The sequence below is a fragment of the Corvus hawaiiensis genome, chromosome 11 (genome assembly GCF_020740725.1).
Source record: "Corvus hawaiiensis isolate bCorHaw1 chromosome 11, bCorHaw1.pri.cur, whole genome shotgun sequence".
Classification (NCBI taxonomy): Eukaryota; Metazoa; Chordata; class Aves; order Passeriformes; family Corvidae; genus Corvus; species Corvus hawaiiensis.
In genome coordinates this window covers 20,835,681-20,861,668 of record NC_063223.1, presented here as the reverse complement: position 1 = coordinate 20,861,668, position 25,988 = coordinate 20,835,681, and the positions used below count along the sequence as shown (strand labels likewise).

The 25,988-nt window shown below is 42.0% G+C and overlaps 1 protein-coding gene across 5 annotated transcripts in view; it reads right to left on the bottom strand.

Moving 5' to 3' along the window:
* Positions 1 to 17,080, bottom strand: part of ATP2B2 (ATPase plasma membrane Ca2+ transporting 2) — a 387,814-nt gene extending 370,734 nt beyond the window's left edge. For 2 of the 5 annotated variants that reach the window (XM_048316144.1, XM_048316145.1), the window contains exon 1: positions 16,970 to 17,080. The gene's annotated coding sequence lies outside the window, so the exon portion shown is untranslated. The remainder of the gene's footprint in view (positions 1 to 16,969) is intronic. The other 3 variants (XM_048316142.1, XM_048316143.1, XM_048316146.1) reach the window with 2 other exon arrangements.
* Between the last annotated feature and the right edge of the window lie 8,908 nt (positions 17,081 to 25,988).

The following is a 25,988-nucleotide window of genomic DNA, read 5'->3' as shown; positions in this document are numbered from 1 at the left end:
TAAATGTTTATAGCTCATCTTGCAAAACAGCTACATAAAGAGGAACTATACTGAAAATTAAAGGTACTTAATGCACACTAAACAGCAGAAATGGAAAGGCAAGTTTATTTTTTGCAAGAACTGTTAAGGAAGAAGAGACAGGCTGTCCATCTGTACAGACTCAGAGATTAGGTCACCAATAGAAAGAAGATGTATGGACAATTTTGTTTACATATTCAATAGCTTGGAATTGCATTCAGCTTTAATTGCCATGTTCCTACCCTCATGTTGTTGAATAAATGTTTTCTTCTCTGCTTCTATACGGGAACCACAAAAGATCACATCATCAGGAGGATAGGCAAAAGAAGAACAACAGACTGATGTTTCCTAAGAAACATTTGTAATTAAAATGTGATTTTGAGACACACTACTAATGTCTCTGCCTAACAATATTATTGTTCTTGGTAACAGGGCTTATTTTCATGTAAGTATTTTGTCCATTTTATAGTTTATATATTAATTGTCTGTCAAAGATAACATTTATTCCTATTACTTTTAATTTCTCTAATGCAATGGCATGGCAGTAGATTGTTAATTTATGCTGCATATTGACCTTCTGTTGGTCCACTGATGGCCATGTGAGAGGCTTCATAAACTACCAGATTAGAAAAACACTTCTGCTGAAGAAAAGCACTAATTTATCAGAAATGTCAAAGCAGATAAACAGTGAGGAGATATCAAGCACGCCCACCCAACTGAAAGGCACTTAGGAATTTGCCTTTATCTGCATTTTGCCTGCAGTCCCCAGAACACTGAAGAAATGGAAAATTATACCTGGAGTAAGTCTGGACACGCAGGCAGGAGAGCAGCTGCAATACACACATTTCATCTCTGTCTGTCATTTTCCCATAGAGGTCTCTTAAGCAGTTGCCCATCTTCAGTTCAACAGGAGAAAAAAAACCCAGCACAAAAATAGCTGTAGATAAACCTCTGCCACTTCCCTCTGCCTCTGTGGGGGCTTTTTGTGGAGTTTTAGGCATGATGGTCAGTGAAGATTTTGCTTCATCAGCTGCCTCTTCCTCATTCTCCTCAGAATTCACTCATGTCAATGATTCAATAAAGACATTTTCAAAAGATTTTCAACATCTATGACATTTTTTTAATCCAATTCTTGGAGTAATTGGGCTATCTTCTATCTGAGTCGAGATCTTAAAAAAAAAAACAACTAAGAAAATTTTCCACCCATCTTACATCACCAACTTTCTCTTGGTCAGGGCATCTCCTTCACTTGCCCTGGCCTGGTTGCCTCAGGTAAATACTCAGCTCTTGTGACCTATTCAATCCCAGCTTTCTAAATATTGACTTTTTCCAGTTTCCAGTGTTGCAAGTCAGGGGGAGTGAAGCTGGATGCTGAGGAGTGCAGACACTGAACATACTCTTCCACACCTGAGAGTAACTGCAGACTCAGCCAAGGATTTCCCTGCACGCTCCTTTGAAAGAGCCCTGGGAATACAATTCATTTTCTATGCCTTCATCCACTTCACCCAGTCATCAGAGCTGAAACTTCCCCCAGTGCAAGCACACACAATGCACTGAACTCTTCTGTCTGGAGAGATCCTTGTCGTATTTGTAGCACAAGAATACACAGAAGTCATCCAGGCTGTGCTGAATAACAAGCTCAGATGGGATCCCTGCCACTCTTGAGGCTGCCCAGAAAATAGACACTACAGAATATCCTAATCTGAGACTGCCTCATTTTATACCCTTATTGTTCCCTAAAAAGTATTTTGCATATGGAAAATATTCTTTTTAAACAGCCTACCAAGAAAGGTGAATCCTCTGAAAGTTTACGTCTACAATTAGAGCTACTGTTTGGAGGATTTAGTCCAACACCAGTTTCTGCTCATTATAATCACACAGAAATTCCCTATAACATAGCTGATAAGAAAGTTTTGTTCATGGGGCTTCAATACTAAATTTGAGATAATCTAACAGAACTTGGGATTTAATTTCTATAGAAAAGAGCTCTCTTTTTTTCTTCTTAAGTACAGGAAAATGCTGAATGCTCCTACTTGATTTCTGTAATCTGTTCTAGTACAATAGCACCCCAGAGCACATCAAGGATTCAACTTAATATGCAGTTTCTTCATTTTCAGCTACTTTTCTCAAGTTCATTAAATGATTCTGTGTCTGTAAACCTGCTGGCAACTGGATACTCCACCTTACTGCACTTCCTGCCCCAGTGAGTTTAAATGCTATTTTACACTCTCAATTGAACATTAAAAGGGCAATGATACACACCAGGAATTTCATGCAGCTGTATTAATGCTGACTACTGTAGCAGAGAACTGGCTTCCAAAGCAGCCCCAGAATTATCTTGTAGAGACGTTATTACCAAGAAATTGAAAAAAAAAAATCCTAATCTGGTCATTCCTTATAAAAATGAGGAAGAAGGGGAAAAAATTGACAGTTTGTTTCTTTTTAAGGCAACATCTGAGGCATTTCAAAATATTTTTCTACACAATTATAAAGGAATTTTTTTTTAAAGGAAAGTCAAACGAAAAAAGAAAAAGGTGTTTTTGCTGTATTATATGTTTCCAGGAACTACAACTCACAAGAAAACATCACATGTGATGGAGATGATGCACAGAAAATCTTGTGCCAGAAACAGAAAATTAATCAATTTAGTAATCTGTGTGTGTTATCAGGGCCAAATACTCATCTATAAAAAGCACCTCTTTGGTGCCTCATTGGCTCCAGAACTCCAGCACCATCTTCACTGAATCTGGTGTCTTCTAAGATCACATCTCCAGCCTGCAGCCTGCCTTACTACTTATAGCTGGACAGGATTTCTCAAATATTTATAAATAGGAAGTGCTTCACAGAAGTTCCCTTTTCCCACAGTAATTCCTACTTCAACATACATGAAAAGTTACTTGCCACTCAGAAAGCTGAGACATTATTATGCATATTAATAAGCATCTTAGGAAGTGTATTTTTAATGTATGATGTATTTAAATATAAGTCGTGACCTTATAATGATCTCACACAACTATTCATATAAATAACAAATAGTGTTGTGTTATTTCTATGAACCCAGCACAGATTACCACAGCTGGACTAATCTGTGAAGAACTTCAATTTCTACCAACCCTTGTGGTGCTAAAAAAGCATCTTAGATAACAAAATGGGGAAAAAAATGTTAAAGAGAGAGAGAAAAAACCCAACTTGAAAATACGCTGTGTTTCTCAGAGCACTGTCACTGCACCTTCAACAGCTACAATCCTGCTGGGTGAGGACGAGAAGAGTGAATACAAAAAACTGCCACCAATCCCATCCTCCTAAAGCAGGAGCCCAGCACAGGCACACAGGAGCTGGAACATGAGTGTGGCTGAAGGAAACCTGCCTTCCACATTCAGGAAGAATTGGAAACGAGCAAATAAATCACTCTGAGTTGACAGATACATTTTTTCCTCCCATAGAACACTCTTTCCCTCCTATTCCTACGCATAGGCTTGTGTGTGCATTTCCATATTCCCTTGTAGGTCATCTCAGACAGAAAACAAGGATGTAGGAAAAAGCCACAGCACTGGATTTGGGGGAGGGGGAGGACTTACAACCAAGCTTCCAGGTCATCACTGCCTTGCAAGTTGATTACTCAACTCACGACTAATCTGCTGCACAATGCAATTTGATTTCAATTTCCCAAGGAGGTGGAGGAAGGGAGAGAGGAGAATGTATCCAGCTGATGAAGCCCTGCTTAGGTTAAAGTCTGCTGAAAGCTCTCTGCAGAAAAAGTGCACAGAAGGCACTGCAAAGGAATTAATGGCTGGTCATGTTTCCCCTCTACTTTTTCTGTTATTAAATATTTTTGCTAACTAAATAAGCATGACCATTTTGTTCGACTTTGCTCACAGTATCTCCTAACACATACAAAATTCTGTCTTTGAAAAATGGGGGTTTTTTCCTAAAAGGAACGGAAGGCAATTCCATTTATTGGATAATTTTTCTTGATAAAAATTATAATTTTTTTTGTATTTACAATTAGTAATGGTACTTTATATATAGCTCAAAATATTTTCCCTTCTCCTGGAGGCAAGAGTTAAAGGCCTCTGGCACCACCATTGACCAAATAATGAAAGAATTTATTTGCCATGCAGCTTTAACGAAACAGCTCCGGAACATTTAATTAAAAACGCTGCAGTTCTTTTCAGGGAAGAGGAAGCCTGACAGAGAGTTATACTTTGCAGAATTCCTTTGCTTCATTGCATGTACATTTCAACATCAGACCATCAAACACTTCATCAGTTTATTTCCATTCTAATCTGTCATTTCCCTAGCAATATCCTATTGGAAGTTACTCTCTCTGCATATTTCACAAAGACCAGCTCATTAGTTTCTTGTCTACCAACCTGCTTAATTACATCCCATAGTGAAACTCCATTAATTTTAACAGAAGTTATGTGTCATTCTACAGCCTGATTTTGGTATTTTGATCCCGTTTCTAACAGACATTTTGATCCTTGGTACAGAAAGTGCCACTCACACAGTACGAAGCTCACAGAGATAAAACTCACTTTGTATAACTCATAGTGCCAAGTGCAGCGCACGGAGTCAGAGCCCATCCCGACATTGGCCAGGATTTGCAGCAGCTGACCTTTGAATCAGCCCAAAATGGCCCTTCTTCAAAGCTCTATCTGCTCTAATCAAATAGAATGTAAAACAGCAAGGGACTTTCACTCAAATGTTTACAGAGGGGTGTTTTTAATTATACAATTGAAAATTTTCAACTATTACACTGGGGAGATTTACATGAGCTTATTATGACTTTATAGACTTGATCTGGTTTAAATTATGAAAGCTTTTTATAACTTCCTACATAAGGATCCAGATTAGAATTTCTTTAATCAGCTCAAATATATAACATTTGAATTAACCATTCTTACAGTGTGCTTTTCCTGGCAGAGATTTAATGCACCCCCACAAAACAGGTACAGAGATTTGCTCAACAGAGAAATAGTGAAGTAAACAAAGCCCCAGCACTGTGACTGACAGACAATTAGCACCAGGCATGACTTGGGTTCTACAGGCTTCTTTTTAAACAGTCCCAGTACTTCATAGAATATTTTTTAAAGTGGTCTTCTAGATCCACTTGATGTGTGTGTGTGTGTCCACCAAATCATCGTGGCAACTCTGTTTCATTAAAACATCACAATATTTTTTGGTCAAACCTTTGCTTTATCAAAAGTCCAATTACTCATTAGTTCTCCCAGATTTCCATTGGAAAGAAAAATTTTAAGAATTATCCCAGCTGTGAAGGTGACTGATAACCAATATACTGAAATGCATTTGGGGAATCCTGGGCTGATTAACTTTGAGTGATCAGAGATGTGAAAGCTGCGCTGTCAGTCAGAGCAGGGACTCAGAGCAGGTTTCTCAAAAGCCAGTCTGTACCTCAGAATCCCTGATGAGGGACTGACACATTGAAGTTTCTATCTCAATGGAAATGTAAGTTTTATAACATCCATATTTTTTTTAAAGTCTGGTTGGCTGTATATTTCCAGGATATATTGTATTTTCGTTATTTTCGCCTGATTGAGACACAGTTTTTAATTATCAATTTCTGATGGATCCAGCCAGCCACAACAACCACTATGAAATTTATGTGGAGCCTTTCCAGAGATAAGAGGACTAAAAATAGCTGTCAATAGTTAGGATCCCTGTAGAATAGTTGTATAGTGGGCAATACTTTGAAAAACTGAAATGGTTAACTAGATTTCATTATAAGAAGAGATGGTAAGTATTTTCTGAGAAAATAGGCCTTTGTAAGAGCTCTTATGCAGATAACTCTAAAACTGAGAGCCAAATGGTTTTTAGATGTACTTGAAAACTCCTTGAGTGTTAACTGGGATATGTGGATGGAGAAGCCCATGCTCTGAACTCCTCAGTGCAGACTGTCTCACTGATGTCATGAGGAAAATCCTCACTCCTGTAGTTTTATAAGGAAAATGGACATTCAATTTAGTAGATAATACAGGTCCTACTATCACAAAAGCAGCTGTTATCATTAAGCCTGATCAATTCACAAACACCACAAGAACACAATTTTTGGAATATCAGAACACAACTGCTCTCCAATACTTTCATGCCCAACAGTTCTCCAAGTTAATTGGTCAGTGCACGGCATCAGAAATTTCCTATGAAATGTTACCCCACAAAGGCTCCCAGCACACCAGGGGGCTGTGAAGGAAACCACCCTTCTCTGTCCGTGTACACACAGCCCCTAATTCCACCAAGCACTCAGGCCTGATGTTTAATGCTTTACTCCAGCAGAATTCAAATGCACATGTAAGTGCTTTGTGGAACAAGGAGGGATTTAGGCATATGCTTAAGTACTTCACTGAACTGGGACCAGGCTACTATTTATAGCAAGGTTTTTGTTCCGGTTTTATTGTTCAACACTTAAAGTCATCCTATGGCTTTTCCTTCTGTATACCCTCCCCTCACGCAGCAAACCTTTTAAGGCTGCAATCTTCTTCCAGAAGTAACAGGTTTAAAATCAAAATGGGTATCATAAGCTCCTCCAATTACATAATTTTTTTCATCATATTTACACAGAAATATGAAAAAAAAAAAAAGGCTGAATGGTAGGAAAGTTATGAAGCCAAAAGTTGTATGTAATAACAGGATGAAAAATCCCATCCCACCCCACCCCCAGCACTGAAGCACTCACAGAGGAACCAAACACTAATGTGTGCCCCCAGATGTGTTCATTCCATCTTCCCCAAGTGTTCTTCGCTGTGCAGTCCTCTGTTCCACGGAGAAATTCAGGCAGACTCATGTTTAAGGCACGATTTTATTGAACTTGAAAAGCCATCAGTGCTGAACACCCCTTGCTGCTGCAGAGGCAGATTGCTAACAGGCACTGAGTGGTGTTGTGAGGAGACAGAAATACTTCCAAACGACTTCCAGTTCAACACCAGCACCTCTGTGTTTTCATTTAGAGAAATATATCTCTCTACTGCAGAGGCATCTGGACCTATCAGCTCATCTTTCAGTGTTAATGAACATGTTTTCACCAATCCTTGTTTTGATTGATCAATGTCTTTTCACCAATATTGGTATAATAGCAAAAAATCCACATCTCCCTAGAAATCTCAAAATATTCCATCTGCTTTTTAAACAATACTGTTGTTCTCTTACAGATTTTATGTTCCCCACAAATATGCACATGGGTCTTCTGTTTTCTATATTTGTACACAGATTACCCAAAGACAGCGCTGTGCTTCTGGGATGCTTGAAAATCTGGTTGGAGAAAACCGGCAGGTTTAACTGTTAAGCCAGCTGGGAAAGGCGTGCTTCCACCCAAAGCGATAGCGACTAGAAGGATGTTTAGGAACGGAAATGGTTTAAAGGGAAAGGATTGATGCTGATATTTGTTGAGAATGCAGGGAGAGAGCTGAGAGAGGAGAGGAAGACGGGGAAGGACGCAGAAGGAGCGATGCGAGCCAGCGGCGGCTGCGGCAGCGGCTGGGCCAAGGGAGGGGGCTGCACGGAAGGGAGGGGGCTGCAGGGAGGGCAGGGGGAGCAGGGGGCTGCAGGGATAGCAGGGGGCTGCAGAGAGAGCAGGGGGCTGCACGGAAGGGAGGGGGCTACAGGGAGGGCAGGGGGAGCAGGGGGCTGCAGGGATAGCAGGGGGCTGCAGAGAGAGCAGGGGGCTGCACGGAGGGTAGGGGGCTGCAGGGAGGGCAGGGGGCTGCAGAGAGGGCAGGGGGCTGCACGGAGAGCAGGGGGCTGCACGGAGGGTAGGGGGCTGCACGGAGGGCAGGGGGCTGCAGGGAGGGCAGGGGGCTGCACGGAGAGCAGGGGGCTGCAGGGAGGGCAGGGGGCTGCACGGAGGGTAGGGGGCTGCACGGAGAGCAGGGGGCTGCAGGGAGGGCAGGGGGCTGCACGGAGGGTAGGGGGCTGCAGGGAGGGCAGGGGGCTGCACGGAGGGCAGGGGGCTGCACGGAGGGTAGGGGGCTGCAGGGAGGGGAGGGGGCTGCAGAGAGAGCAGGGGGCTGCACGGAGGGCAGGGGGCTGCACGGAGAGCAGGGGGCTGCAGGGAGGGCAGGGGGCTGCACGGAGAGCAGGGGGCTGCAGGGAGGGTAGGGGGCTGCACGGAGGGCAGGGGGCTGCACAGAGGGCAGGGGGCTGCTGCCGGGCCGTGCGATGCAGAGCCCGTGCTGCGCAGCGGGAACAGCCGCTTGGCACTTCCCAAGGAAATCCACCGCCGAGCTTTGGCTATGGAAAGCTGGCAGAGAGAAACTCGCTCTGCCTGATTCTTCCTCCGCTCAGGGGAACAGGATCTTATACATCCCTGTAAATACTTGCACACGAAAAGCATCAAAGGCGGCATTACAAGAGAAATCCATTTCTCTTGTAATTCATGACTTTCAGTTCTGGCTGCCAAGATGCATTGAAAGGGGCAAAATCATCCCTCAAAAGCACATTATTTCATCAGAGTGCCCTTACAACATAACCCAAAGCCACTAAAATCACAGAGAGAAGCTTTTCACCATTTTCAGGAGTCTGAGCCGGACTGCAATAACCTTCAGCTGAATTATTAATGGTAACTTGTAAGCCATTATCATGGAAAGATCTCTATTAGTCACCAACTTACAGTGCTATTTTCAAAAACATCCAACTTAGGGATGCACAAATCCCATTGACAAGCCAACAGGACTTAAAATTCCATTTGGCTTCCACTCCTCCCCTTTTTAAAAATCCTGCCCTTAATACATTAAACCTTCCTACTGCACTGTCTATAACTTATTTGATAATCAGGCCATAAACGTTACTTGACAAGAACACAACCCTTGGTGCTAAGTTTACAAATTCTCTCCCTAGGACAGGATGAAATTTTAACTACAGGGTGTTCAGTTCTAGGCAGGTTCTTCTACTTGAAATGCAAAGGTTCTCAGAAAGGTGTCCTCAAGAAGAACAGCAAAAAAACAGGTATTTTCACGTACAGAAGAGACTTGGTTGGTTGTGTATTTGTAGAACACGTCACACTTGACTTCCACATAAGTAAATGGCTTTAATGCTCCTGTTGAATAACATTACAAATATCTTGCAGATACAAACAGTGCTTTGCGCTTACAGCAGCATTTTCTATCCAAAATTCCCAGCAGCTTTACAAGTAGTGATTAATTAACCCTTGAAACAGGCAGGTCATGTGCACACTGTAACAGCTGAATTATAAATCTGAAGCAACAGCCCACAAAGACAAGCAATGTGTATGAAGGCACAAAATGTCCCCTAACAAAGCAGGTAACGAAACACAATTTGTTCTCCCTTCCCATGCCACAGCCATCACATACCTGCATTTTTTTAGTCTTTCCTTGAGCAGGAAACGTGGGATATCATCAAGGTAGAGCTGTGCTAACAGGATAAAGGTATGAGCATGGAAGCACTACTAATGCTGCAGCTGTGTTTTATTCTCATTAACAGGAAAGCATTGGCTGAGATCTTAAGGGCAGCAATACATTTCAAGTAAGCATTATCACAAGTCAGGAAAACTCACTAGTAACACACTGAAAGGAAGATGTGAAGGAAGCACAAAAAAAGAAGTGGAATTCAGGGCAACAATTTCGGCAAACTCAGTCAAGTGATTTGTAACATCTCTTAAAGAGAGGATCAAGGAATTCAGGAAAACTGACAGTTACCAATGAAGAGTGTATGAAATAGTGCAAGAGATTATCTCAGTGCAGGGGAATGTAGGAAACACTGGAAGAGACTGTTACACCCAGAGTCTTTAAAGGCTTTGACTATCAGAAGAGATTGTACAAAAGGTGAAACAAGAACATTTAACAAAGAACAAGTATTAGAATGGCACAAATGTCTCAGTTCTGATCCAGATGAGCCAACACACAAAAGGATCAACAACTAATGAGGGACATAAAAAGGCAATAGGAAAAGGATCTATAAATACAACAGAAGTAAGTGGGAGAAAAAGATAAGCAGAGGCTCTAGTATTTAATGGGAAAGGAGAGAAAATAACAGATGGCAAAGAGAAAGCTGAAGCACTCAGTGCTTCCTTCATATTCTTTTATGTCTCCATCTCAAGGATAATGAAAAGCAAAAATATTTCTAAAGTTATTTTTACTGAGAAGACAGGACTAGAGGCCTGAAGAAAAAATGAATTAGGCTAAAAACTATCAAAAGAAGCCAGACATACTCAGTCTGCTAGAGAATGATGAAGTTCACTGCAGAGTACTTCAGGAATTACCTAAAGCCATCCCCAAACATTAGCTATTATATTCAATAATGCACAAAGGGAGGGTAAAGTTCCTAAGGGACAGCAGCGAGGCAAAAACAGTATGCAGCTTCAAAAGGAGAAGCAGGGCTGAGCGAGGAAACTGCAAACCCCACCACCTCCCTTTTATACCACAGAAGACACTGAAACAAGTTAAATCACCATATAAGTACCTGAAGGATTAAGTGCCTGAAAATAATCAGAATGTCAAACCAATGAAGTTTCCTTTTTGATATGGTAACTGGGCTACTACAGAAGGAAAACCCAGTAACAGGCAGTTTATACTGGCGACAGTAAAGCTTTCTGTAACTGACCAACGTGACATTTTCATGGCGTGGAAGGACTGATACGAAATTGCAGTTTAGTGGATGCTCAGTTTCTTAAAAAAAACGAAAACCAAACCACCACCCAAATCAAAAGTGATTACTAAAATTCACTGTCAGTGGAATACATCTCACAACTCACTCCCCACATTAGAAAATGCCAGGAGAGAAAAATGTTTGTGAAGCAAACAGGTAGGGTTCATATCACCTCCAGTCCACAAGCAAACAAGATCAAAATTCAGACTAAAATGTAATGCATTGACGAACTTGTTGGAAAGTGAAGTGTAAGCAGAGCAAGTGCAAATCCAGACATCAAGAAGAACACTAAATAGAGATAAGCTGAGTTCTGTTGGAAGGGATCTGGAAGCCACTGTTGACTATAAGTAAAAAATGGTATAATGGTATTTTTGAAAAGGATGTCTAACAGGACTGCCACTCAGACAGTAACCTTTCCATTTTCTCTACTGTCCAGAAAGTTGCAGAACATGAGTGAAGAAAAAAATCACAAGAAAATTCCCAGTAAATCCAACTGTGTCTTGTCATCCTGTTTAGCTGGGGAGCAATAAATGTCAGCAGTGCCAAGGGAAAATATGAGGGGAGCACTGTTGGGTCACAAAAAAGCAGTGTAATAGTGTATCTTTTGGAGGGAACACACCCATTAACACCAACCTTCACAGGCCATAATGGCATTTTCGTGTTCCTACTGCTCTCCAATTCTTTAGCACTTGACACAGAATCACCAGGGCTGCTGTATATAACACATTAATTTTTCAGAGTATTTAACCTTTCAAGAAGAATCATTCTACATCTTCCAGATTGATTCTTGTGGCATTTTCAAGCTGAACTAAAAAATGGGCCCAGTTTTTGTCAGGGCTTTTGGACACTTGGCACTCACTGTAATTAAGAAAAACCCAATGATGTGGAATAGACTCTCTTCCAGGTAAAATTTTGACATTTTGTCTTCATGTAATTACTTTCTACTGTTTATAGGCCAAAACTCACGCCAGTCTTCTATTCTTAGTTCGCATAAACTGATTTAAAGCTTGTAAAATACTTCACACATTAGAAAAACGCTGGTGAACGTGTAGACTTTGTAGACTAAAGTAATGCATTAACATTGCATTTGAACCTACAACCAGAAGTTCAGTGCAGCAAAGCAGTTGTAAATACACCTAATGATGCCACGAATTAGTTATAAATAATGAAATTTCTTCTCAGAACTTCCATTTTGCTTCTCCTGTAACTGTAGCCCAGCACCTAAAAATGCACATATCCACTTCCTGAGATGACAAAGAATGTAAACCTTAATTCTTTTGGAGTAATTACTTTAAGCTTCAGCAATTGCAAAGAAATCTGATGATAGCAAAGAATATTTTTTCTGCTTGCTTATCATAAATCTCCTCATTCATACTGCTGCTTAAAAATATTCTGAAATGCGTATTAGATTACTTTCTAGGAACCCATCAACCTATTGGAAGTGTTCAGCTTGGGTTACAGAGAACATTCCCTGAAAATAAAATTCCTATTATTTCAATCCTCTTAAACAGTATTAACCTCTTTAAATAATAACAACATTACAAAAAGGTTTAAAATACCAAGAAATTACCTGAGTCACAAAAAATTAAATGCTGGGTCATCTAAAATATGGCCTTATTTTGTCTGCTGTGCTGAATGCAATCACACCTTCCAGGATGGAAGATTTCCCATCAGTGGGAATAACTTCCCCTAATGAAGAATGGCTATCCAATAAGCAGGACAGAATATACAGGATCAGCAAATACTTTAAAGGTGATTTTTTTCTGCACAGGAAAGCTATCCAGAGGCTTGGAATCTCCTGCTCATAATGAGACAACAAAAGGAATGTGCTGGGCATTAGGCTCACTGATAACCATCAAGAGAAATCCTGTTCACCAGAAAACTCCTGAATCCTAACGCATGTCATGAAGAGGTGCATATGGAGTGGACAGCAGCTGCAATATCTTTAAGCAATCTTCATCCCTGATGGATGACTTTAGAGTAGGCATAATATTCGTAAGTTCAATGTAAGTTATTTGAGCCTTGTTAATAAATAAATCAGGCTAAAGGCAATTCCCCAAACACTGTGGAATTAATGATTTATCAATCTTAGAAATAGAAATGCTGAATAGAGACAGCTGCATTATTCTGGCCTCATAATGCACAAAAGGTTTTCAAAACTTGAAATGTGCATCCAAGGTCACACTGCTGTGGAGTGTGAGAGGGAAATGTGATTCAGTCTTGCAGCTCTAAATCCTGTCCCTTCAACAATTAATATCAATCCTTGATGAATCTGCAGGCCCTTGTGACAATTTCCATATCCACATGCAATGTATACATAATCCCACAGCTACATGCAGGCAGGAGAAGTACCTCCTCCACCCGCACAAATGAAATTAGGCAGGTCTGGTTCTGAAAATCCCACTGCTGGGACTTTTTAAAGGCAGTCCACTGCACAGGGAATAAACTCATTGTGCACAGAGGTTCCTGTATTATGGCAGCTGGACAACCCAACACATAACCCTGCTGTTGCTGCTCTTTCACGGAGGTTCGGCTCTTGCATGACAACGTTGCCTTCCCAAGCCCTTGGCACGCCAATTGTGGCAACTTCAGGAAGCTGAGCAGTTCTTGGGATGCATGGCCTTGGAATAGGAATGATGGAGCAACTGTAAAACCTGCCAGCAAGGCAAGGCCTTTCAATCAGAGGAGAAAAAGGGCTGGGAGCAGATTAATAAGCATCCACAAGAGAATTGCTCTTGAGGCTCTGAGGGCACTGACCTGAGCAGGCTCTTCAGAAATACCTTTACTGCATACTTAAAGGTGTGCAGTGAACCCTCCAGAACACACTTCCTACTGTAGGTGTTAAAGATGTAGCAACCCCTGCCTCCTAGAAATATTTAAAGCTTTTTTGGTTTACATTCCAGTGTGTGGAGGACATCCCTGCAGCACACCAGTTATTCTATTTAGATGCTACAAAACATTCAAGAATTCTGAGCATAACGTTCAAAATATGTGAAAACAAGGCCTTTTACTTAATGACCCATAGATACAAGTCCATGCTGATGGAAACGGGGTCATCCAGCAATACAGCAGTTACACATCCCTTAGGAAATGCTGTCTTAGATCACATAGATGCAAAAAATTGGTCACACCCGTAAAATGGGAGTCTGAAATATTTCACTACTAAATAACTCCATTTATGAAGATGAAACTATTTTCAAAGTAGTCTTTGACAAAAAATAAGCATTTGTGATTTAATTGATAATGCTGTAGCATGAATATATTGAGACCAGCCTGGATCTCAGCCACTGTGACACTCATTGCTGTCACTCCTCTCGTCCTATTACACACAAATATTTCTTGTTCATTCTCCCTTTTCCTTTCTCAAATATTTTATATTTTTCTTTTCAGATAATTAAAACCATTTATCCTTTTGGATTTGCCACTTCTATCCATACAATAATCTGCTTTTCTATATATCTTAGTTTTTACAAACTTTTTCCTTCAAAGGACAACTTAAGTTCCACTCTGAACTTTGCAAACTGCAGACATTTACTGCACAGTGTACATTAAATGTAAAGCTGTTTGGAAACAGAATCCTTATGTCTGACACACACATTCCAAGGATAAGCTTCACCAGAAGTTTGAGCTTTGTTCAGATGTTTGTTTTAAAAGATTTCAGCAGTCATACAATTTTGTTTAAATGTAAACATTCGCTCTGTTCCCAATTATCTCCTCCACTATCATCTCCCATCAGACTGCTGCTAAAACAATCACTTATCTCTTGTACAATTACTCTGCTTTTTCCTCATGGTCAATGGAGATGACTTTTTCCCAACTGCAGTCCTGAACCTAATCTTAAGTAACAATGCAACTTTTAGAGTGTTTTGAGTATCAGAATTTTCTTTTTAACCTCACTTGGTGTACTTTAGACTGCCTACAATACACTGCAAAATATGCAGGTTTTGTAGATGCAGATAAACTCCAAGCACTTAGAGGATTATCAATATTCAGACAAACAGTCCTACTTTCCAGTCACATCACTGAAGTTTCTGTGGTAAATGACCTGAGGTGCTTTATTCTTGGCTAACCAAGGATGAGGAACCAGACAAATGCACCAAGTTTGATTCAGCCAGATACAAAAAGGCAGCAAACACTGTTGGAGGTGCCCTGTGGTGGCTGATATGTGACGTGGGACACAGTGGAGACTCACAGCCCTCTGAAACAGTGCCAAAGGCCAGGAGGGGAACCCTGAGGCATCTCCAGTAACACCAAACACCTTTTTGGGGAAACCAAACCAAACCCACTGGCTATGATAATATTCTATTCAGACTCCTCACTGCACTCCTCCAAACCAGATCCATCGAGGTGACAGCATGACAGGACACCATATAAATATCCCTGCTATCTCCCCACGGAGCCTGTCAGAAACAATAAAAATGTACTTAGCATAATCAGGAAATAGACAATTGAATGGTTAAAAGATATGGTTGGGATAGAGAGACATGCCAGACATTTGGATCAATATCACATTCAGTAGCCTGGATAATCAAGAGGTTGCGGTCCTGGATTTACAGCATGCGAGCAAAGGACAATGCTGGTAGTGGTATCAAATAGGAATTCAAGGTAACAGAATACTCCACTTCCATTCCATTAAGTGTTAAAGTGACTGTGTTCATATTGACACTAAACTGAACATTTAATCCATATTCTTTTGCTTTAGGAAGAACTTGCAGCAATATTCGCTTTGAAAATGCAGCTTAACATTAGATCATGAAGTCATTACAGAGAATACTGAGATACTGAGCTGGTTTCTTAGCAAGATACACAGAAAAACCACTTCTCCACAGAAGAGTCATGAAAATGCTGAATCCTGTTTGAGTCAGCACATGAAAATTAGTCACGTGTAGGTGAGGGGACAGGATCAGAAATGAAGTGGTGCTCAAGAACATGACAGTGTGCACGCAGTCCCACTCAAAGGACTGCTTACGTAACTCAGGGCTCACAGTATCTATCAGCCACACACAGTATTTCTCAAAAGATTCCCTGTCACTGTTTGGGAGTTGAGTTACAGCAGTATCAACTTTCACACTGTTTAAAAACTTACATTTTAGCTTATTTTGGGAGCAGTTAAGTCCTACTCTACACGATTGCTTTCAGCTTGCCTATCTTCCCAGCACCTTATCTTGGTACCCATGCTTCTCAAATAGCACTTTACTACAAAATACGCTTTAAATAAAAAGAAAGTAAAGAAAGTATTAGCACAGAATTAGGTTGGTGTAATGTGATAAAACTGCACAATAAGATGGAAAAAAAAAAAAAAAACCACAGGCAAAAAGAATCAGCAACAAATACACAGAAAGAAGTAAACTTTTTGACAGTTTAATTCAGCAAAGGAGATGTTTCCTCCACCTACAATACAAGAGGCCATTCAAAGATACAGAACGGAAGACAGTGCCCCTCCGTTCACGTTTCTAGCACAGTCTCCAAATCAAGATTTTAGGAGAACAACCCATTATGCTCAGTGACGGTAGGAAAGCACATCTTGACGACATCCATGCCAAGGTGGTGGCGACCGGGACCACAGCGGCCGCCTCAGCCGGCATCCAGGGGCACCTGGGCGGCTGGTGCACTGCGTGACCCGGGCAAAGTTACCTCCCGCCGCATTTTCCTCGGGCTTTGAGGCGCTCGTAACGCTCCGCTGGAGTACTGCGAGGCTTTGAGAACTACTGCTTGTAAAACATTTAAATCCCCCCGTGGAAAAGAAGAAAACAAAAAAAGCCCCAACGCGGCCGCAGCAGAGCTCAGCGGCACCGCAGGAGCTGGGCGAGCGCCGGGGACACGGCGGGGACGGCGCTCCCGGGAGGGCTTCTCCTTCCATCAGCCCCGCCGAGGGAGCAGAGCTGCGGGCAACAACCTCCTTATGACTCTCTCAAATTAATATTTCTAGGAAGAGCGTCACCTCCTGGAACGCGGCGCCCCGAGCGCGTCCCCGGGGCCGCTGAGGCTCCTGCCGGGTGCGGTGCCGCGGGCGCAGCGGGCACCGCGGTGCCTCGGGCGGGCAGCGCAGGGCTCCGCCGCCGCCTCCCGACCCATTCCTATCTCTAAGAGCCCTCTGGGCTTCAGCCGGACTGAGACCAGAGGCTTCCCGCAGCAGCGCAGCCGCTGCCACCGATCCCGCCCGCCCCGCGGAGCCGCCTCCATCCACCGCCCGAGCGCATCCTCCGGCCGCATCCCGCTGCCCCCGGCACCGCGCCGGGATGGGCTCGGCCCCGGCAGCGCTCCCGCCCCCGCCGCCCGCTTCAAGGTCACCGCGGCGCGGGGCAGCCCCGGGGGTCGCCGCTCCCGCTCCTACCTGAGCCGGCGAGCGGAGCGGAGCCGCCGGGAGCGCGGAGCCGCCGCTGTCCCCTCACCGGCGGCAGCGCCCGGGGACTCGGGCCGCGCACGGCGCCTCCTCCTGCGCCGGGGCCGCTGCGCTGCGCTGGGAGGCGGCGGCTCCGTCAGACTTAGCGGGGAAGCCCTGGGGGGGCGGGCAGCGCGTCTCCCCACCCCGCGAGGTGCCGGAGCCGAGCCGAGCCTCCCCCGGCGGGGCTGGGGCTCCCCTCAGCGGGGAGAGGCTGCGCCGCGCCCCGCTCCGCTCCGCTGCCGCGCAGGGCTCCCCTCAGGGGTCCCTCAGGGGCTCGGGGGATGCGCGGCAGTGGCGGGAAGCGCGCGGAGGCGCCGCGCAGGTGAGGGCGGCTCTGGGGCGCCCCAGCGAGACGGGGCTGAGCGCGTCCGTTCGGCACCGAACGTTTAACAACACCACCTTTCTATTGCCTTTTGGGGTTTTTTCCCCCCTTTAACACTCGCCAGTTTTCTCCCCGAATTCTGCAAAAATCCCAAGGGGAAAGCCTGGCGCGGATTCTGAGAGATGGAGAGTCCCACCCTGGGACACAGCACCTGGGGAAGTACAAAAAATGGAATCATGATGTGCAGGTGATGTGTGTTGTACAGACTGAGCAACAGCACTCCAGATTTAGAAAATTAGTAATAAAACCCCACCCCGTGACTTAGATTTGAAGATACTACTTTTGTTTGCAAAGAGGATGGCATCTTTGAAATGCTGCCAAAGTAGTTAATGCTGGGTATTTAACCAACACGTTCTGGTTTTACACATAGGCTTAAGTTAGCTTTCCTAACAGTTCTCTTGTGCCACATAATCTTTTCACCCTGAGAGTTCAAACCAGTTACCAAACGTCTCCAAAGTTGAACTGAGACAGTGAATTTTGAAGAGCAGAAAAATGTATTTGGTAGGTGGGATGGGGTTTTGCGTGGTGTAAAGAATGCACACACATCACACAACAACTGTAGACTGCTGCAGCGAACAACACCGGCATTTTACTTGGAAAACTGGAAGTCTTCCACCACTTTTTATTGGTGAATAGCAGCGCTGCCTAGCCCTGGTTGTTTGACAGATGATACACTGTTAATTATATTCTGATTACTATCTTGGCTTCTTCCTTAACACCATTTAAATTCCAGTTTTAACCTTATCTCAGCAAGGACTTAAGGAAAAAGTAGGACAGCCAACATAAAAGTACAAATCCCTCCACATCTTCTAAAACTATTCGTAACTTATTGAAACCCAGGAGAAGCTGTTACCATGTATCTGTAGAGCTTTCAGACAGGCTTGTTAACAAAATCCAGACTTGTAGGTCTCAGCAAGCGCAGTTACCAGCTTTGGAAGAAAATCAGAAACCTGTAAGTATTCTGCAAATATCTAGGTTGGTTTTCTCATCTGATCTTAAACCACATGCTTACTGCCAAGAGAGAGTGAGCAAGGGTGCTTTCCCTGGCTACGTTTCCCTGGGTCATGAGGAAGATCAAACCAACTGAGAAAAACTAATCAAGAAGAGCAGCATTTTTGTTTTGACAATGCTTAGAAAGATGGCAGAGAAAGCCTGAATGAAATGTTTACAGAAATAATCATGCAAACATTAGGTAAATGCGGTGCTATTTTCAGCTTGTGCTTATTAATCATTTAAAGCAGATGATTGGAGTGCCATTTGAAAAGCATTAGATGTGCATTCTTACTAGCTGCCTGCAAATGCATTTCACCGGTAATTCTGTGCTGCACACAAAACATGGCATCCTCCAGACTGTTTTCACAGAAATACTAAATTCCACACACAGCTCCACCTGTTAAATACCAAGGCTCACAGTGCAGAGCTCAGGGTTTAAATCTCACCCAGAAGGACAGTCTCCCATCACGTGATTCCTCACATCAGAACATCCTCGGCGGGTCAGCTGCTGCAGCTGGAATTAATAACACCAGAGCAGCACAAACAAATTATTGCTTTCCTTGCTTCCTCTTCATCTTCTGATGTTTAGCCCCTACGACTGACTTTGTCAATCATGGTGAAATAGCAGAAGCGTCTGGTTGTTTATCACTTGTGATAAGCAATGACTGACAGGGCAGCTTTCTTCATTTTAAGATCTTCTGCCTATGAAAATCTTTCCCCATGCAGACAGTGGAGCAGAACTTCGTACATTTCTACCAACTAGAAGCTGTCCCCATATTTTTGTAGAGTACAAGGCAGAGGTCTCAGCACATCTTTCCTGTTTCTACAGCATTTCTAGGAATTCAACCTCTTACAGGTTTTAAAAATACTTAAAGTGTGATGTTAACAATAATAACATCAACTAATGACTAAATCTAACACTTCTTATTATATTTTAGCGATTATGACCATTTGTGTTATGTTTTTCCCTAAATTCATTCCACCTCCTCTCACCTAAGGTGACGTTTAGAGATTCCTTTAAATTCTTCCTCTCTTTCCTGGTTAATGGGGGAATATATGTGTAGTGGGGTCATCTCTTTTGCCAAAAGGATCTAATGGAGCAGAGATCACGTAATCACTAAACTCTAGCACTATACTTGCCTCAAGTTTGAATAACCTAACAGTGACTTATCCTTCTCAGACAGTTCTTCTCCGGTTTTAGCTTCACATAATTTTCACAACATGGAGCTCAATTTCCATGCTAACAAAACAGGAGAGGAATTTCAAGGAAATTCCAGAAAGGAAGCGATAATGGATGCCAGTTCAGCAACTCAGATTTTGGCTGTATTATGTTAGAATGAAACAGCTATTTGTATTTCAGCCTCCTTTAGGACATTTCTAAAAATAGATGTGTTTGTGAAAGGGCATAACTGGGATGTCTTGATACCATATATAAACATAACATCTTCCATCCTGTGGAGCCCTCACTCACTTACAGAGTTTACCTTTGAACCGCTGTTGGTGCCAAATGGCAACACTGAGGATGAAAGTGAAGAATACAAGAATACTTGGTCTGCCAAAAACCTAGTAATTTGTGGATCAAGAGAGCAAAGTGCAATCTTAAAAGCTGTCCTCATCCTTCAGGCAGAGAGGTTGTACCAGGAGTGGTTACACAACACCACGGAGCTGTGTGAAACATGAGCAGCAGGGAGGACTTGTGGAGTGCCCACATTGGACTCCCAGCCACCAAATCCGACTCTTTTCTAACAAACTGGGACATTTCATTACCAGAATGTTCAGACCCAGCTGTAGCTTCTATTAAGGAAAAACTCCCATGGTATCAAATGCCACCAAACCATGGCACAATTCCAGCATCTGATAGAGTAGAAAATGTATCCCTGTGAATCGCCAGTGAGATCTCCTGCAGTAATTTCACACCCTCACACCAGCCTCCCAGTGAAAAGCCAACCAGCCCTAAATATCTGCTGGTTTTAAGAGCAAAAGTAACACCAGACAAAGGCTGTGTCAGTAAAACACTCTGTGACATTGCCATGATGTCTTACAGCAACCAGCATGAGGAAATTGCTTTTTGCATTTAACGTTTCGACATCGTATGCACTACAGGAGAGGATAACAAAAACCTGCCCTCTGCTTTGTTTTGAAAAAATACAGGTTGACCAGAGGATTATTAGGTATAATGGGATATTCTGGAACCATAATTTTGCTGTTCTAATTCAGTATCAAAGCAAAAATAGTCAAGTGCAAAGGGCACATTATGTCTGCACTTACATGAAATGACCTTGCTGTGGCCCAGCTTCAGCCATGCAAAAAGTAGAGGGACTTCCACTTCCATATGAAGTTCAGCAATTCTACAGGTCAGACACAAAGTTCCTGTGCTGTTGGCACTGCTGATCTTGGCTAGAAATAAGATTGACTAAAAGTTACCAATTGATTTCTCTATAAACCAAATCTGCTGCTTCTCCAGCAGAAAGAATTCTCAAGCTGTAATTTGTTAAACGTGACATAAAGTTGATGATCTTGCAACCAAAAGCACTTCGTCAGAAACAGCATAAAAGGCCATTTTCTCCCACATTTAGAACTCAATGGATGGAGGTGTCCACAACACCTTTATTCTGAAAAAAATTCTCAAAAATTAAATTAAAGACCCCTACCAGTCAACAAGAAGCCACCACAAGAAAAGAGGTCAGAAGAATACGGTGAATAGAGACACTGCACTATTATGGTTATGTATTTTCTGAAAGGGCCAAAAGGTAGTTTTGCCAGATGCATAATCTGACTTGGTTTGTCATAATCTGCTAATTATATGTATATAAAAGGGGGCAGAATAACTTTTTTGACCCCTGAACTCCTCAGCAGTCACGAAGTCCTTTTATATACATAAGGTAAATTGTGCAAAAGGGCTTTTTGCAATATCCAAACCTTTTTGCAACACACTGAGACAATCCTCTTAACCTCTTAAATTATGCAGCAAGACTGCTCTAAAAAAATCCCAAATTCTTCAGAATCCCAAATTCACAGATTACTGTGAGAAGTCAGTTGGTAAAATTAAAAGCTTTAGTAAGGATGACATTGCTTTGAGAACAACTTACATGTTTTGTTTTATTTCTTTATTAACGAGGAATTACATGAGGGAAAATGCTCAAGTGGACCCAGGACTGGATTAAAAAGCCTGAAAACACTCTGAGAGCCAAAAGATGGTGAATTACCAAATGTTAAGTCACAGCACTGTTATTTTACAGTTAAGAAGAAAAAAGACAACTTCTAGTTGTATAATAATCACAAATAATCTCAAACATGCTCCTTTCCTATTGATTTTTCAACTATTTTTTTCACTTTGTTTTCTGAGAAGAAATCCTGATAGATTGAAATAGGCACCAGTTTGCAAAATTAGTGCAAGTACCAAAGATCCTGAATGTGGCAGAGCATTAAATCCTTGGGCATGGGATATAGGGCATTTCAGAAGCAAGAGTAAAATCAAATTTAAAAAAAAAAGCAGTGAAAACAAAGCAGCAGCTAAAGGTCAGTACTGGAAAACCAGCTGAGTATTGGCAAATTTGTCTCAACATTCCCATAAATTTAAAAGTCAGTCCTTGCTTTCTATAGCAGCTTCCCAAGGGGGAAGCAGAATCATTGATTTAAATACTAGTTGTCATCAATGGTTGCAGGAGAAATTCTCAGAGAAAATACTACACAAAAATACCTGAAAGAAAATATTTATCAATAACATAGAATTCATGTTGCAAATAAAAGTGAATTTACCAAGGCAAAATGAACCTAGATGTGGTCCCAGTGGTCATTTTATAAATCCCAGATTTAACTTGCTGCTCTTTGGGTAAGAATAATTCACAATTTGAGAATAACAACATTTTACAGTATCTTCTTTGGACTGACTGAAGGTTGTAAATTACAATCCTGCTATTTTTTTAGGAAGCCCACTTACCTTTCATACTTCAAGTCTTAATAAAAACCCGGGGCAAGGCAAATCTGCCAACGTGCATTTTAAGTGATTGCTTTAAGTCATAGATGCCAGGAAAAACAATCAGGAAGCCCTTGGATGCACTCAGGAGACCCATGTCACTGCAGAAGGAAGCTACCAATGCTGTTAGGCTGCTCTGCAATTTATCAACAGTGAAATCTGCCTTTTCACTTTTCCAGCTTCTGGCCAAAACTCCTGCTAATGAACCCAGTGCTTATTCCTCACTGCACTGTAAATAATCACCTTGGATCTTCTCACAATCACTACAAATGAGCCCTGAGGTGGGATGAACACGGGCATTCCTGTCAGACTCAGGCACCTCCCAGCAAAGCACTCCCAAATTAATCCCACAATTACCCAGCACTCCCAAATTAATCCCACAATTACCCGTGTGCTGATGGGCTGAGAAGTTTCAGGGGTTGATGAGGTTTAACTCGTGTGGAAACAGCAGCAGCAAGGCCCTTCATGGCTCAGCAGGTACAGACCTGGCATTTGTGTGGCCTCACCTGCAGCCTTCCACTCTGAAAAGAGTGGGTTTCTACAGATAGATATATATAGATAAATAAATAAATAAATAAATATGTACACACTCACAGATATAAAACAACGGAAAGAGAAATAAGTACACCCAGATTGCAATTCCAAATCTCAAATGACTTCAGTATCCCCAGTTCCACCTTTCCATTATCTGGAGAGAGAATTTAAGGTGCCTACACACCTAAATTATGCATTTAAGGATTAATTAAGAATTAACCTCTGATATTGTTTTATAATTAAATCCATATATCTGTCTAATGATCCTGGGCATATATGAGAGTGATGAGTGTAAACAGCAGGAAAGCAAAAATGTGCATGTGGATTTCATTATGGATGGGAGAATTACAAACCTTTTCTTATTTTTCATTCAACTTCGTTTTCTCATAGCATTTCAGCAACATATTGATTTATATTGATCTAGAACTTTTAGACAAAAAATTACTCCCAGTTAAAAACTACCTTTGTTTTCCCTCAGCCAATAAATTCTGATTCTTTCTTATTTCTCTAAGTATGAAAATTGTCATTTAAAGATTTAAACCTGAACTCTGTCAACAACAATATACTGACAAAGTGCGTCCAAACCACAGTTTTTCTCTCAGTATAACTTTCTACACAACTTTTAATTAACCATGGATAAACAATGGGATGGATTTTATTTTAAAACGCTTTTCTGCAGTGGTCTGAATTTCTGCAGACTTATTGATCCTGAAAATACTCCCTTATCTTTAGTGTTTCCCAGTGATAATTGGATAGAAATTACCTTGGGAATAGTGTCTGACACAGAACACCAATGCATTGTACAAAAATAATCCCCCAGCCCCTGAAGTTTAAAGATTTAATTGCTTCTTAGAGATGGTTTAAATTTTTTGTTATATGTAAGTGAAATCCCAACATAAGTTCTTGGAAGAAGTTTTATCCTCTTACAATGGGATTTGAATGGTTTGGGCTTCTCTGCAAATGGTCTTGTCCTGCTGCTCTGCTCCTGCTCTCAGGCTGATGCACACTCTGTCCTCACTCACAGACACTTCCTAATGAGGCAAATATTACATTTGTATATTATATTACAATTGATAACTCTCACCAAAATAAACAATTTTTGACGGAATAGAAGAATTAAAAAAAAAAAAAATTAATGTCCCATCTTTCCTGAAATGTTACTACACACAGCTAGCTGTCCTAATTATCATAGAAAGCCTGGATCTCAGCAGCAGGAGTGAACTGGGGTATGCTGGAAAACAAAAGCTGGAACAATGCTTGAAAAGCTCGTGGTGGGTGGGCTGCCAGTCCTTCCATGACCACTTGCCAGAACAGTTCTGGGATGACTGCTCGGATTAAAAAGCCCCTGAGTCCTTTAGGAATCCTCCCCTTTGCAGTTCCATAACCTGTTTTTGCCTGGAATGAACGGGTTGGGATAAGCACCATCACTTTCTCCCCAGTAGCTCTGGTTACTCCAGACTTTTTCCTTTCTTTCTCTGTGAGGAGGAAAGGAGAAAGTTCTTTGCACAGAGTGAGGTCCCAAAGATGGACTGTGCTGTTCCCAGCGGAAGGAGGCAGCCAGGCCTTGGTCCTGGAAATTAAGTTATCTCTGTTTCCTCTTTCAGTTCTCTCCTGTCTCTGGTTTATTTCTTGGTTAAACCAATGCTCATTAGTTGTGTCTGCATTTAGTCTCCAACAATTGGCAAAATTGAAAACACACACTTGATTCAGTGTTAGGGGAGCTTCAGTAAGGAAAATCCGGGAATTTCTGCACTAAGACAAGTGTTAAAGGTTTAGATGAGGCAGCAAATCAACTCACAGAGCGCAGAGCTGTACCTGCCCAGAGGTTACAATCATCCTGTAACCTGCCTGTAAGCACAGAGGAGCTTAAGTGTACCTTCAGTTATTCAAGACCAAAGAAAGCAAAGCCAGGTATGAAGATACAATCTTTCTTAAACGGTTGCTTTATTACACAATAGTAAACCCCCACCAGGAAACAACCACCTTCCATAGCCCAGCAAAAAAAAACCACCAGGAAATCTTCATCCACTCCTTAAAACTTCTCTCAGACTACATACACACGTAACTTACTTCTAATGGGCTGCACTGATATATATTAATCAGAAAGTCTCTAGTAAAGCAGTAATTATTCCATTTCTAAGGGGGTGTTGGGGTGGATGTACTTAGTACAGATTAATATTCTTTTAATTATGTAACTTACTGGGACCTGTGAGTTGGCAGGGCTGGTGGTTTCTCAGTACAAGGCATACATGACAAAGCTTCACCAGTCTCTCATCTTTTCCCCCCCTCTCCTTTTCATTTCTCATATGGTTACATAAAAACAGCAGGGAAATGAATTATGCATATTTTTTAGCACACTGAAAAGTTAATGAGAAGTTAAATACAACTTACATGTGTGATTGCACAAAGCACTTATTTGACCTTGCTAAGCTTGAACAGGCATTCTAAGATTAGCCTGGCATGTATTTCAAGTGTATGAAAAATACAAAATTGGTTCTTAGAACACTAGTACAGACTGTTTCATGCCTAAATCCTTGTTATGTGCAGTGTATTTATAGGAAATGACTCAACTTCAAAAGTGTGCAAAGACAAGTAAACTCTCCTTCCTCATGGCAAAGTGGTGCCCGTGTATTCAGATGCTCCTCGCCAAGCTGCAGCCTTCAATAAACCACGCTCTGCACAGGCAGGAGCAAAGACTCTGCAAAGGTTTCCATGTACCACTTTCTGTCATCATGGCTGTGAAATATTGCAGCATTTTACAGTGGAGCAAATGGGAGGGAGGGGGCAGAAAGACCCTTTGACACTTTGACACTTTTTAGCTTGAGGGTTTGTACACAAACCTGAGGGCCCCACAAAGCCCACGGTGACACTTTGGTTCTCCAGCTCCCTTTGCCTTTCCATCATTTGTTACACCTCATTTTAAGTTAGGCCTTATTAGCCAGAGGGCAAAGCAAGAAGTAAGTGAATAGGGAGACCAAGGATAGAACAAACTCCCATCCTTCCAGCACCACAAACAGAGAATGTTTTGTCCCGTGCTTTATTCCCTGTTCTTGTGTAGCAATGGAAAATGCAACAGTGCAAGA